General features: G+C 45.7%; 1 protein-coding gene across 2 annotated transcripts in view; it reads left to right on the forward strand.

The window, feature by feature from the left end:
- The window catches only part of LOC126480779 (centlein-like), a 539146-nt gene that overhangs the window by 224675 nt on the left and 299047 nt on the right, over nucleotides 1–15424 (forward strand). Inside the window, exon 2 of one of the 2 annotated variants that reach the window (XM_050104084.1) lies at nucleotides 12469–12496. The exons of the other annotated variant lie outside the window; for it this stretch is intronic. The gene's annotated coding sequence lies outside the window, so the exon portion shown is untranslated. The remainder of the gene's footprint in view (nucleotides 1–12468; nucleotides 12497–15424) is intronic. 2 annotated transcript variants of the gene reach the window in all.

Genomic DNA, 15424 nt, shown 5'->3' on the forward strand with positions numbered 1-15424 from the left:
CTACAGAGCTGAAATTTAACCAATAGGAAGAAGATGCTGTGATATGCAAATGATTAGCTTTTCAGAGCATTCACCCAAGGTTGGCGCCGGTGGGGACACCTACAACGTGCTGACATGAGGAAAGTTTCCAACCGATTTCTCATACACAAACAGCAGTTGACCGGCGTTGCCTGGTGAAACTTTGTTGTGATGCCTCGTGTAAGGAGGAGAAATGCGTACCATCACGTTTCCAACTTTGATAAAGGTCGGATTGTAGCATATCGCGATTGCGGTTTATCGTATCGCGACATTGCTGCTCTCGTTGGTCGAGATCCAATGACTGTTAGCAGAATATGGAATCGGTGGGTTCAGGAGGGTAATACGGAACGCCGTGCTGGATCCCGACGGCCTCGTATCACTAGCAGTCGAGATGACAGGCATCTTATCCGCATGGCTGTAACGGATCGTGCAGCCACGTCTCGATCCTTGAGTCAACAGATGGGGACGTTTGCAAGACAACAACCGTCTGCACGAACAGTTCGACGACGTTTGCAGCAGCATGGACTATCAGCTCGGAGACCATGGCTGCGGTTACCCTTGACGCTGCATCACAGACAGGAGCGCCTGCGATGGTGTACTCAACGACGAACCTGGATGCACGAAAGGCAAAACGTCATATTTTCAGATGAACACAGGTTATGTTTACAGCATCATGATGGTCGCATCCGTTTTTGGCGACATCGCGGTGAACGCACATTGGAAGCGTGTATTCGTCATCGCCATACTGGCGTATCACCCGGCGAGATGGTATGGGATGCCATTGGTTACATGTCTCGGTCACCTCTGGTTCGCGTAGACGGCACTTTGAACAGTGCACGTTACATTTCAGATGTGCTACGACCCGTGGCTCTACCCTTCATTCGATCCCTGGGAAACCCTACATTTCATCAGAATAATGCACGACCGCATGTTGCAAGTCCTGTACAGGCCTTTCTGGATACAGAAAATGTTTGACTGCTGCCCTGGCCAGCACATTCACCAGATCTCTCACCAATTGAAAACGTCTGGTCAATGATGGCCGAGCAACTGGCTCGTCACAATACGCCAGTCACTACCCTTGATGAACTGTGGTATCGTGTTGAAGCTGCATGGACAGGTGTACCTGTACATGCCATCCAAGCTGTGTTCAACTCAATGCCCAGGCGTATCAAGGCCGTTATTACGGCCAGAGGTGGTTGTTCTGGGTACTGATTTCTCTGGATCTATGCGCCCAAATTACGTGAAAATGTAATCACATGTAAGTTATAGTATAATATAATTGTCCAATGAATACTCGTTTATCATCTGCATTTCTTCTTGTAGCAATTTTAATGGCCAGTAGTGTATTTCAACATTCAGGTCTACTGTTAGCAACTGACGCTGCAACTACAGCAAACAAAGTTATGTATCACTTTTACTATTTGATGTTAAATGTAGAATAAATTAATATCTGAATTCTCTGACCACAAACCGCATCTGTTCCTCGCTCCTGTACCCAGTAAAGAACCACAAAGCGTGAAATGGAAGTTATAACAGTAATTAGCGTCAACTTGCTCTTCTCTCTATTCTCCCGCATTCGTCTTCAAATGTTGCTGTTCCTTTCGAAAATCTTAACATTTGGCCACCCACCCTGTTGCCAATGAAGCTGACGTGGTATAAGTACGAGTGTAAAAGGATCTAAATAGGATTTTTGTTCCTGAGCGCGTTACGGTTGGTAAGACTGGTCCTGCGCTTCTAGTATGCTTAGGATGGGCCATTATCGGTGGCTACAGCCGGCCATTCCACGCTTCCAACTAGTTCGTCACGATATCAAAGAAAAAGTTGCCCCTCTCCAATGCGCAACGCACGATTATAAAATTTCTTGCTTGTGAAGGAGTCCAAGTGACGTATATTTTTCGAGGATCAAACGTTGTCAAGGAGTCATATGTTCTCCTGCCATAAAGAGTGCAATGAAGGACGGCAACGATTGGAAGATCAGGAACGCGTACGCCATCCTCGGACCAGCATTAAGGACGAAAACATTCGTGCAGTTCCAGACACTCTTGAATAATATTGACGGGTGAATGTATCCGAAATTGCAGAACAGATTGGAATAAGTAATGGAAGCTGTCAGGTGATCATCACAAATGACCTAAAGTTTCGTAATGTTTGTCCCAGACGGTATCTTCCTGTGCAGAAGCTGAGACATTTGGAGTTCTGTCAGAAGCATGCAGCAAGTTTGGAGGAAGAAGGTGACACAGTTTTGAGTCGGATCATCGTGTGGAACGAATTTTGGTTCCATGACTACGCTCACGAGTCGAAACAAGCCAGTATAGAGAGGCGGAGGTGGGGGAGAAAAGGCCGCAGTGAATTCCAAGACTCGACTATCGTCCGGCAAATTTCGTGCAACCGTTTTCTTCGACTGGCGGGGCATTTTGCTCATTGATCTTTTGAGTGAGTAAAGCATAATCAGTGCTGCTTACCACTGTGAGGTGTTGAAGCAAGTGAGGAGCGCATATCGCCGCAAGAAACGAGTCCCACCGATTCGAGAGTCCATCCTCCTCCACGACAACGTAGGGTTCCCTAATAGCTCTACTGACCTCAAAATTTGGGGAAATGCTTTGGACTTAACTTGATCAGTCTTCCTACAGTGCAGACCTATCACTCTGCGATTTTCATTTGCTTGGGCCACTAAAAGAAACTCTAATAGGGTAATGGTTTGAATATGGCGAGGGCGTGGAGGAATTCGTGCATAATTGGCTTCTGGCACAACCAGCTTCAGTCTACGATGCTGGAATAAAAAACCTTCCTTCTCACTGAAAAAATACCTTTCCAATGGAGGAAACTATGGAGGAAAAAATTATATTTATCGTTTACTTTCCAATAAATACTTTTTAAAATAAAATCTGGTTATATTTGATTAACCCTCGTACTGGGTGGTCATAATCTATAGCTATTCACAGATGTCCAGTGTGGGCTGTAATTATCGTATGGCAGCGTAACTTTGTAGCTATTCCAATCGTTAAAGCCGAACTGATTAACGCTGAAAAATTTAGTTCCGATTTTGGCCACCAGGTGTAAATCAGGCGCTGTGAATACAAGGAAGACGTATATAAATGTTTCCGTATGAAATTGATTGGGACCGGAACGTGGGCAGAAAAGGTGAGACAAGTGAGAAAGGCATAATCTTGAGTTTATTATTAACCGCCCCTTACACAGTTTGTTCAGTATGATCACCGGAGACGTCGGCAAGTTGTTGCATCCGTAAAACGGCGTGATTAGCAGTTGCAACAGTTCTGCTGGAATCTCAGCAACGTGTTCTTTTATAAATGCCTTCAGATCATTTAGAGACCAAAGGCGTACCTGGTAAAGGCGTCCTTCCTGGTACCCCTAGTGCCAAAAGCCACACGAATTCAGATCAGACGATCTTGGAGGCCATGTGCTTGGAAAACGTCTGTAGATAATACGTTCGTTTACGGCTGCGTTAAGCATATATCTCCATAGGCGAGCGAAGTGTGGTGTTTCCTCACTTTGCAAAGAAAACTGTGTTTTCCACACAGCTGCGCTCTCCCGAAGAACATGAATGGCATGCTGTACAAGAAGATTTCGATAAAGTGCAGACGTCACAGGACACCCATAAGGCCCTCTGAGTGTATTCTTTTCAAAGAAGAACGGATCGAGAATATAGGTGCTTGTGAATCCCTATCACACAGTCACATACAGCGAGTTCAGTGGCTCTCCGTGCACAACACACGGTTTAACATTTTGCAAGTTCGACAGTTCTTTGTATTCACTGCACCCTGGAGTGTAAAATGTGCCTCGTCATTCCTTAGAATATTGTCCGGCCACCTGTCATCGACTTCGATCCGTGCCAGAAATCGAAGAGCAAATTCAGAACGTTGCTGCGGATGATAAGGATTCGGTTGCTACCCCATCTTGATCTTGTGCGGGTACCAGCGTAATACAGAACGCAAAACTTACCCTAGTGTTGACCATGAGATGACATTTTCTTGTGACACAGCAACAGCATTTGTACTAACTTACTCGGAGTCGTGTTGGGTGGTGAGTTACAGCAACAGCAACCTCGTCAGTAACTTCCACAGAGATAGGACGCCTTTCTCTTCCAGATACCACATCAAGCTCACCCGTATTTTGCAATTTAATTACCATATTCTTTAAACCATTTAATGACACCGGGCCTCTCCTCAGAGCTTTCAATCGGCGATTCTCTCACATAAAACAGTGTCACTAACAGTGCACGGTCTCATTTCTCGATAGCCGTAAAGCTCACTTACTTTATGGCTCGTCAGATGACAGTGCGAATTTCGTACCGTCATACAGATAGCGTACAGTGCCAGAGTTGCACCTGGTGGTCAAAGTTGGAACTAATTTTTTGCAGTGCAAATCAGTTCCGCATTAATGCACGTTTTGCTGCCATACCATAATTACCGCCGACATTCGACCTTCCTGAGTAGCAGCACTGCAAGTATAACCTTTCGGCGTATTCACCCCAGAGGATTGCAATGTAAACGCCAACTTGCTTCAAACGCAGTCGTTCGTTTCATCATATTTATGAGTTTCAATCGCTCGTGACAAGCATTTCTTTCACACAGCCCACAACCCGCCCGCCGCCTCTGCTCGTGAGCGCACAGTGCTCGCCCCAGCCGGCGGCCCACACATCGTCTGTTGCGAAACACCGGCCGCCCACCGCTGGAGCCTGCGCCGGCGCTATTTCTGGCGCCCCCAGGCGTGACCCGACCCCGCGACCATTGCCCCTGCCTGGGCACAAGAGTCTGGGGGCGCCGCCTACCGGCTATAATAAGTCATTATCTGCTCATGAGCGTCCACGAACCGTAGGTAGCAAAGAGAAAACTGTAATCACAGTTTTTTTCTCATATACAATGACCCTATGATTTATCGTAGAAGCTGGACTGCAGAAAGGCAAAGGCACAGTTATAGCATTTGTAGATTTACAAAAAGCTTTTGACATAGTTGACCGGAGCAAATAAGGTAACAGGGATGAAATACAAGAGCGAAAGTTATAGAAAACAATATTCCTTGGCCGTCCATATATGCTAGCCCTGACAGCTAATGAAGTCACCTATACCTGCATCTGCATACATACTCCACAAGCCAACATATGGTGTATGGCGGAGGGTATCTTGTACCACAACTAGTCATTTTCTTTCCCGCTCCATCGCAAATGGAGCGATGGATAAACAACTGTCTATGTGCCACTCTCATCTTATCTTCGTACGTTGGTGGAATCGTGAAAAGAACGTTGTTTCCCTCCAGGGACTGCCATTTGAAGTCACGAAGCATCTCCGCATGTTGTTCGAACCATCCGATAACAAATCTAGCAGCTGGCCTTTGAATTGCTTCGATGTCTTCCTTTAATCCTATACGGTCGGCATCCAAAACAGTTCGAGCAGTACGAATGGCTCGCACTAATGTTCTATGTGCGGTCTCGTTTACGTATGAACCACACTTTCCTAAAATTCGTCCATTAAACAGAAGTGGATCATTCGCCTCTTGTACTACTGTTCTTACGTTCTCGTCCCATTTCATATCGCTTTGCAACGTTACGGGTAGATATTTAACCGAGTTGACTAGGTCAAGCAGCACTCAACTACTACAGAATTGTTTTTCCAACTCATGTTTTTCTGCATTTAGAGCAACCTGCCATGCATCAAAACAACTATACATTTCGTCTAACTCATTCTGTATCCTCCTACAATAACACAACGACCCCACCTTCCCGTACACGACTGCATTATCGGCAAACAGCCGTAGACTGCTGCTTACCCTGTCCGTCAGATCGCTTACGTATACTGAGAAGAAGCGCGGTTCTGCCACACTTCCCTGGGGCACTCTTCGGTCAGCTCACTTATCTGTGAACCTATTCTGCACGCTCGTATCTTCGTTAACAGTTAACAGGAAGGCGATTTGTTTTCTGCGTGAAGTAGATGAATCGGTCTCCCTTTATTCCTCCTAAATGCACGGTGGTGTGAGCCTCGCTGATTTTAGGAGTGCGTAATTTTCCCAGGACGGTCGGTGATTTACAACATCCACGACAGAGAAACTTGTAAAAGTGCTGCCGCGAAGAAGCACCTTACGGCAGTGCTAGAAGTGGGAGTAAAAAAGACCCAGTGAGAATCCCAACATTCTGCTCCTGATTCGGATTCGCTGGAAGGCTTAAATGTTAAATAACTTCGTTTAGCTGTGATTACAAAGGCTTCCCCGGCGTAATAATTGATAATATTCTTCTCGGGTGTGCAGCCGGATCATAACGTCATCCTGACACAATATTTCCGCGTTCCAACTGGCCGCCATCTTCAGGTGAGAGTGCTGGTACACGATCTCGCCGGAACTGACTTCTCAGCGCAAGCGGCGGCCCCTATAAAGGCCGCAGAAGGCCCACAACGCGTGAGCGAGAAGGTGCCGTAACTGCCCTCTAGCGCAAGTAAACATACCGCGCCGCCAGTGGTGGAAACAGGCGAAATCGAGATACCGCTATCAAAAATTAAAAATTATTCCAACGATCGAAACACAGACCATTGTTTTTTAATGTCTGATAACACCGGGTTCCAAGTCTTACTTAAAAGGTAACCCTTATCTCTATTAATAAGATTATCAGATAAACGAATCTCTATGGATTTTTTTAAAACACAGTCCCAATAGCGAGATGCAGGGGCAACCATTTGTGTCTCGTCATACAGCATCCTGTGTCCCTCGGTGAGACTGTGCTCCGCCACTGCAGATTTCTCAGGCTGAAGCAACCGTGTGTGCCGCTGGTGCTCAACACATCGGTCCGGATTGTCTGACCAATATAAGACTTCACACAGTGGCAAGGGATCTTGTACACACCGGGCTTCCTCAAACCCAGGCCATCCTTAACAGAACCAAGAAGCGTTCTAATCTTGGCTGGCGGACGAAAAATGCTTTTGATATGATATCTTTTTAGAATTCTTCCTATCTTCGAGGAAATGCTCCCAGCAAAAGGTAGAAAAGCCACCGATTTGCAGGCATCTTCTGGTGGTTTAGGCGAAGGTCTAAACTGGAAAGCACGGCGGATCTGTATAGCCATTCTGCTTGAACACAACCTTAAGATGGTCCCATTCTTGTGTCAAGCTTTCTCCATCTGAAATGGCATAAGCTCTTCTCGCCAACGTCCGCAGGACCCCCGTACGCTAGAACGATGGACGACAGCTAGAAGCATGTAGGTAACGGCCCGTGTGCGTAGGCTTTCGATAAACACTGTGTCCTATCATCCTTTCCGTACACCAGAACATCCAGAAACGTCGACGATACGTTTATGGTGTGGCCTCATGGGAGAGAAGCTCTTGACCGCCTCCTAGATCATTTTAATTCCCTGCATCCTAGCATCAAGTTTACCATGGAGGTGGAAAGTGATGGAAAGCTTCCATTTCTGGATGTTCTGGTGTACAGAAAGGATGATGGGACACTGGGACATAGCGTTTATCGAAAGCCTACGCACGCGGCCGCTGTTCAGATGTATTTGTATTCTAACAGTGCCATCCCCATACATAACGGGATTTGTTGTTGACAATTCTGATTCATTCACAAGAAATTGCGACATGCATTCAGTGAAAACACTAGAGGGAAAATAGAATGTGCGCTTAGATAACACTTCCTTAAGCAGTGTGCAGAAAGATGTGCGCTAATCAGCATGTTTCATTTTCAATAGAACCGAAAAAATTGAGTGATAAACCTAAGGTATTCAAATCAAAGTTGAAAGCTTTCCTCGTGGCAGATTCCTTCTATTCTGCACAGGAGTTCTGCCCAATAGTAAGAACGTTTCTCTATTTGTATTTTTTATTCTTAAACTCTCAAACAATTCATAATGTTTGTTGGTTTTCTACTACTTTCTAAATCTGCATTCTATAAACTATCTGCTGATTCGTTCCGTGAGCAAGTAGCTTTGGTTCGCATGGTGCGACGGAACCTGATAAATAAATAAAAAAGAAACAAATTACTAAAACTTTTAATGCAGTTATCGTAGAAGCCTGTATTACTACTGTATCGACCGCTCCCAGCGTTAGTGCAAAGTAGTGCACCTGCGATTCCAGCGGCCTCCAAACTCGCCAGAGTCCATGAATCGGAATCACATGACGGAGGCTACCGTAGTACTCCGATACTCTGGGCTCTCGGAGCGTGAAGGTAGCTGACACGACATCGGACACCCGTCCCCAGCTGGTGCACTGCTTGCTGCCATGCTGCGGCCGTCTGTCCGTCGTTCCCTAGCAGGAGAACTCGCTGCCACTTTACAGAACAGTCATACTAAACTATGATTGTTATTGAAGACTTTCCCACAAAATTAACAGCTCTAAACGTCGGAACGGTTTTGCGGGAGACCGCAATGCGATTGTTCGTTCTGACATTTGCCGGCGATGCTCACCGCTTGGTTTCGTAAGTATCTCTCTGTCGTTTGCGGTATGGGAGCCAAGGACTGCGATATCAGTTTACGCGGGATCTGTAGGCGGCAAACTTCCCGGTCATTTCCTGCTGAGCGTTTCAGAATCGATCCTGCCACGGGCGAGTTCACACAGGGAGCGCATGTGTCTTCGCGACTGTCTCTTGGGGGCTACAGATACGAACTCACGAAATGTCACTCGGACTTGCAGCAAATGTGTTTCATTCGAACTTCATTTCTCTGAACAGCACTGACAGATAACTTAGTTACTGTACGACGGTTCTTTATGTGGTACGTGGATTACTTTGTTACAGTTCCGTAAGGGCCACCTACGAGCCCAATTATTCTCGAATAAATCCAAAGAGGTTTTGAGCTTAACATCGCCAGCCGACGAACTCATCGCCGTCAAAACTTTTTCAAGCCTATGTGTAGATCTGAATTTTTTTTTTTTTTTTGCGTATTTTATTCGCAAAGAGTCTGTTTTGGAATACGCATGACTATGCTAGTTTCTTTGGCGCTTCAGTGTGTGATAGCCGAACGGGCATTTACAGGACACTCGCTGTGATCAAAGAACATTGAAACACGTAAAGTCTCCATTCAACCTGATTAAATATTTGCATTTTGATTTTAACATTGTAATATACTGACAGAAGAAACGCTTGCGGGATAAAATGAGGAACACCAGATGTTATAAGAACGAAGTACACGTAAGCTGAATGGGAGTAGAGGTATTTCTATGAAGACATGTTCTAATAATAGGGAGTATCTGATCAAAGTATCTGGACACTCCTATGTACTGCGGAATTGACCACTAAATGTCACGAAATGTGGACCGGCAGGGAGTATTGTGTTGTGAGCAGAGCAGTAACAACAGCAGAATGGGCCGGACAGGAGAGTTCGGTGATTTCGAACGTGTCACCTGAGTAACAAATCCAACAGCGACGTTTCAACTCTTCTATTGCTGCCCTAGTCCACTATTGGTGATTTGACTGCGAAGTGGAAAAACTAAGGAACGACCACAGTTAAACCAACATCAAAATGTTCAACAACAAAAAAATGGTTCAAATGGCTCTAAGCAATATGGGACCTAACATCTGACGTCACCAGTCCCCTAGACTTAGAACTACTTAAACCTAACGACATCACACACATCCATGCCCGACGCCTGATTCGAACCTGCGTCCGTAGCAGCAGCGTGGTTCCGGACTGACGCGCCAAGAACCGCTCGGCCACAGCGGCCGGCTCCAAATGTGTGTGAATTCTGAAGGGACTGAACTGCTGAAGTCATCGGTCAGTATACTTACACACTGTTTAAACTAACGTAAACTAACTTAACGCTAAGGACAACACACACACACGCATGTGCGATGGAGGACTCGAACCTCCGGCGGGAGAGGCCGCGCAATCCGTGACATGGCGCCTCAAACTGCACGTCCACTCCGCGCGGCAAATCAGGTAGACCTCTTATACCAACGGAAGGGACCGTCGAACATTGCGGAGGGTTGTAAAAAGTCGCATGGAATCGCTCAACGTGCTACCAATAGCCCGACTAGCACAATAATTGTGCGTAGGGACTTAAAAAGAACGTAGTTCAACTGTCGAAGAGTTGCTCATAAGTCACACAATTCTGTAGTGATTGCTAAGTGCCGCTGGAGATGATGTGAGGAACGGTGACACTGGACAGAAAATGACTGCAACGAGTGATAAATCACGCTATACCCTGTGGCAATCCTATGGGAGGGTTTGGGTTTGGCGAAAGCCTGGAGAATGTTAACTGCCCATCTTGTGTAGTGCCACATTGAAGAACAGAACTTTTCGCGTTGTTATGGTATGGGGGTGTTTTCCGTGGGCCGGCCGGAGTGGCCGAGCGGTTCTAGGCGCTTCAGTCTGGAACTGCGCACCTAAAAACAAATGGCTCGGAGCACTATGGGACTCAACTGCTGAGGTCATTAGTCCCCTAGAACTTAGAGCTAGTTAAACCTAACTAACCTAAGGACATCACAAACATCCATGCCCGAGGCAGGATTCGAACCTGCGACCGTAGCGGTCTTGCGGTTCCAGACTGCAGCGCCTTTAACCGCACGGCCACTTCGGCCGGCACCGCGCACCCGCCACGGTCACAGGTTCGAATCCTGCCTCGGGCATGGATGTGTGTGATGTCCTTAGGTTAGTTAGGTTTAATTAGTTCTAAGTCCCATAGTGCTCAGAGCCATTTGAACCATTTTTGTTTTCCGCGGATAGGATGCCGTTCCCCTATTGCTCTTAAGAAAACACTAAATAGTGAAGGACCATTGTATACTGCGAACACTAGGGAAATAGTTGAGAGACGATATTGTCTGTATCAGTATAACAGTGCACTCTGCCATAAAACAGCATCATTTGAGATGAATTAGAAGGTCGAGTTCGTTCCACATCCCAGTGTCCAATGTCACTACCTTCCCTGGTTTCGGCCTTCGAGGAAGAATAGACTATCATTGCTCTACGGACATTCAGACACCTCATTAAAATTGTCATAAAACTGTCATTCGCCGTCAGAAAGTGAACAGTGGACAAAACCCCTTTAATGTTCACTAGTAGGTGTCCTAATACTTTTGATCAGGTAGTACATGTAAGCTGTGACACCAATACATTTGTGTGTGCCACGCGGGCTAGCCGTGCGGTCATGGGTGTCTTGTCACGGTTCGCGCGGCTTCCCCCGTCGGAGTTTCGAGTCCTCCCTCGGGCATGGGTGTGTGTGTTGTCCTTATCGTAAGTTAGTTTAAGTTAGATCAAGTAGTGCGTAAGCGTAGGGACCATGACCTCAACAGTTTGGTCCCACAGTCTTTACCACAAATTTCCAATTACCATACATGTATGATTAAGAACACGTAACTTAGGGTTTCCCCGAGCCTTCCGTGTTTTGACGAGCTCGCAGAGTAGACGCACCGGGTAAATATATTACACATTTACAAGACGTTGTATTGATAAATTTCGCTACTGTTGCATACGAGAAATATAATAAAGGATTTTTAAGATATGAGTACAAACGCAAGCATTTAACCCTGCAGTGTTTTAATTATTAGTGGCTGATGACTGCTGTATTTAGCTAGTGTGGCGATGTTTTGACTCCTTGCCCAAGGTCTGTTCTAGGCCTATTCCTCCATGCACCTGCACCTAACATAACCGCCTAAACGCTTCCTTATTAGAAAGGTGTAGATTTTCAGCCTTGCAACTCTTGTGGTTTACCTCAGGATCCAGCTATGCTGTGCCGTGTCCTTCCTCGGCATCGAACTTCTTTCCTCCGTGCAAATTTCTATATGTGAACTAGGTATGAAACAAAACACTGCTGGCCGAGCGGTTCTAGGGGCTTCAGTCCGGAACCGCGCTGCTGCTACGGTCGCAGGTTCGAATCCTGCCTCGGGCATGGATGTGTGTGATGTCCTTAAGTTAGTTAGGTTTAAGTAGTTGCAAGTCTAGGGGACTGATGACCTTAGATGTTAAGTCCCATAGTTCTTAGAGCCATTTGAACCAAAACACTTCTTCTGAACGTAAATAAAGTGAAGATTGGTTCCAATTAACTCTGTATATAGTCACAATTTTTTTCAAAAGGTTCACGTTACATGGGAACCAACTAATATTACTGTCTCAAAGACGTCTCGTTAAACATTCTGTGAATAGTACTTAACAACAATCGCTTATATACATCATATTCGTCTTCCTTGGTGCCGGATATCGTCCATGGCAGCAGAACTCCTTCATTCCTCCTTTCTCCACGGAGGTCACTAACGCTCTCCAGCAGGCAGACTCCGCACCTGTTGAGTAACACGTTCCCGCAATAAGTGGCCCGATGTTTGCAAAATAATTGCGATCGCGCACATCTTTACTCTTAGCTCTATATTTCACGTACGTGATACATGCCCTTCCATAAGTGGCATGGATCACTACAATCCTTTGTAATGTTAAAATGTTTCGTAGAAATGTACAGGTATTTTAGATGTAATATGCAAACTAGTATATTCTAAAGTGATGTATTAATTCCTTTTTTCTCTCTATTCCAGGTACGTTTGTAACTTAGCAGCTGCAAAGGTAATATATTGCATCATTTTATTGCTTATATAAATGTAATACCTGAATAAAGCATAGTGTGAAGTTATTCACATGATTACTAAAAGAAATCCGCTAAATTTCGATTACGCGATAAGTCACACAAATCTGAAGGCTGTAAATTCAACTAAATACTTAGGGATTACAATTAGAAATACTCTAAATTGGAACGATCACATAGATAATGTTGTGGGTAGAGCCGACCAAAGACTGCGATTCATTGGCAAAACACTTAGATGGTGCAACAAGTCTACTAAAGAGACTGCTGTGTACCGCCCCATTCTGGAGTATTGCTGTGCGGTGTGGGATCCGTATCAGATGGGATTGACGAATGACATCGAAAAAGTACAAAGAAGGGCAGCTCTTTTTGTATTATCGCGAAGTATGGGAGATAGTGCCACAGACATGATACGTGAATTGGAGTGGCAATCATTAAAACAAAGGCGTTTTTCGTTGCGACGCGATCTTCTCATGAAATTTCAATTAACAGTTTTCTCCTCCGATTGCGAAAAAATTCTGTTGGCACCCACATACATAGGGAGAAATGATCATCACTATAGAATAAGAGAAATCAGGGCTCGCACAGAAAAATTTAAGTGCTCGTTTTTCCCGCGCGCCGTTCGAGAGTGGAACGGTAGAGAGACAGCTTGAAGGTGGTTACTGAACCCTCTGCCAGACACTTTATTGTGAATAGCAGAGTAATCACGTAGATGTAGATGTGGAATACGGGCTGAAGTAACGAGCCTTGTTTCTCGGTAAATGAGCTGATAGTTGAAGGCAAATAAAAGTGCCACATAGCCCAGCTTCAAACGTTCAGCTAGAAGGTGATATTTACAGAAAATATTCCCATAGAAACGACAACAATTGCACTGCACAAGAGTGACGGAGCTGTTGCGAAGATGACTGGCAGGTTTCCAACAGAAGACAGTCCAGTGTTTCTTGCGCAACACCTAATCGGGTTTCGCACGTAACCTTCGCTAGTACTCTCCAGCTATAGAATGCATCCTGCACTGTAGGTATATTTTGTTTACAACGTCCTGAACTAGGGGTCCCTTGTTGTGAATCGGCTGAAGCGAGTTCAGGCCACGAGTATTTTGCGTCCGGCTGTTACCCACGTTGATAATCGAACAACATACAGGTAGTACCTGTGTTTACCGTAACTGTTACTAAGTAACTGTCGTGCCGCGCCATGCCAGACTAGTAAGCACGTGCCCCGACGCACCGTCACTCCATCCTTTGTCGCCAATGAATTGGGCTTCGAGAGGCGGAGCTTGTTTCCTCCGCTCCCCGCCCTCCATAAAACTCAGCTAGGACGCCGTGAACAAATTGTACGTGATTTTTTCCCCATGTTCCAGTAGCATCGGCAGGCACGGGGCTGGAATACTCTTGCGTCGCATCTCTCAACACATGGATCTTGCGGATGACACTAAGGCATTCTGTTGGAAGCAGTGGGAGATAAAAGGTGCCTGACATCGGCAGGGAGGATCTGGCACATTCAGTCATCTCTCGAGATGACAAGAAGTCATCCGGCTGGCTGCGAATGAGCTGTCGATCGTTCTTTCAGAGATACAGAGCACAGTCGTGCCAGTAACGGAGTTTACAGTTTCCGTTTCTATCATTCTCGAACTGATCTGTGGTGTGAAATCACGATGAAGTCTGTCATGAAGACGGTTCTCCCTACCTAACCAGATGCGTAAACAAAACTTGGAACGATTTAGTGGGGAGACTCAAGATGGCAGGCAGTTATGTTCAGCGATGGTGTCTCTTCTCTCTAGGTGTGAGTCAACAGCTGATCTGTGCGTTGAGGCACGCTAATTCATTTGTGTGCTGCGGCGTATTGCGATATGCGATTACCAACACTGGCAATTCATCCTTGGTAGCTTTCTCTCAAAACTTAAAATGGTTCAAATGGCTCTGAGCAAGGGGACTTAACATCTGAGGTCATCAGTCCCTTATAACTTAGAACTACTTAAACCTAACTAACCTAAGGACATCAAACACATCCATGCCCGAGGCAGGATTCGAACCTGCGATCTAAACTTAGAACTACTTAAACCTAACTAACCTAAAGACATCACACACATCCACACCTGAGGCAGGATCTGAACCTGCGACCGTAGCAGCAGCGCGATTCCGAACTGAAGCGCCTCGAATGGCTCGGGCACAGCGGCCGGATAGTGATTCAGAACAATCAGCCCGACCTTCATTTGTGACAGATGACCCCAAATTAAGGACTGAGGATAAATTTAGCAGGATAGACGTTTTATTATTGATGTACCGACATTATGCTTGCTGAAAATTTCACTATTGTCACTGGTGAGGGTTTAGCTATATAAAAGTGTGTTTCAGGTGGATTCCCACTCGGTACGAAAAGGATGGTAAGGTGTTTCTGAATTAAATTGTTAGTGGTGACGAGACCTGAGTTTCGCATAAAAAGCCAGAAACAAAACACGATTCAATTAAGATGGTGATATTTACGGTATCCATAACACCCCCCCCCCCCTAAAAAAAAAAAGTTTGAGCACCAGGAGTGATTGGGGGTCGAAAGGGCGTTGAGGTCACCGACTTCATGCCTAAAGCAGAGACTCTGAATGCAGCGGCCTACCCTCAGACCTTTCGTTGACTACGTATTTAGCGTTGTCTAGCAGCATTGCCGTGCTTCACGATAATGTTCACCCTTATTATGCTGCGTTGACGAAGGCAGTTTAAAAGGGATTTTTGGACATCTCTTTGATAGACTGGGTTTGGCCCCGAGTGATTACCATCTTTGTTCCCAAATTGGAGTACTTTTCGAGTGGAAACCACTGTGGCAATGACAACGTGTTGAAAGAGGGCTTTAGTGACAGGTTCCACAACTCGGGCGGCAATTGAGCATGCTGAAAGCATAGGAAAACTTGTAGAGCGTTACGA

Source organism: Schistocerca serialis, chromosome 5 (assembly GCF_023864345.2).
Source record: "Schistocerca serialis cubense isolate TAMUIC-IGC-003099 chromosome 5, iqSchSeri2.2, whole genome shotgun sequence".
Lineage (NCBI taxonomy): Eukaryota > Metazoa > Arthropoda > Insecta > Orthoptera > Acrididae > Schistocerca > Schistocerca serialis.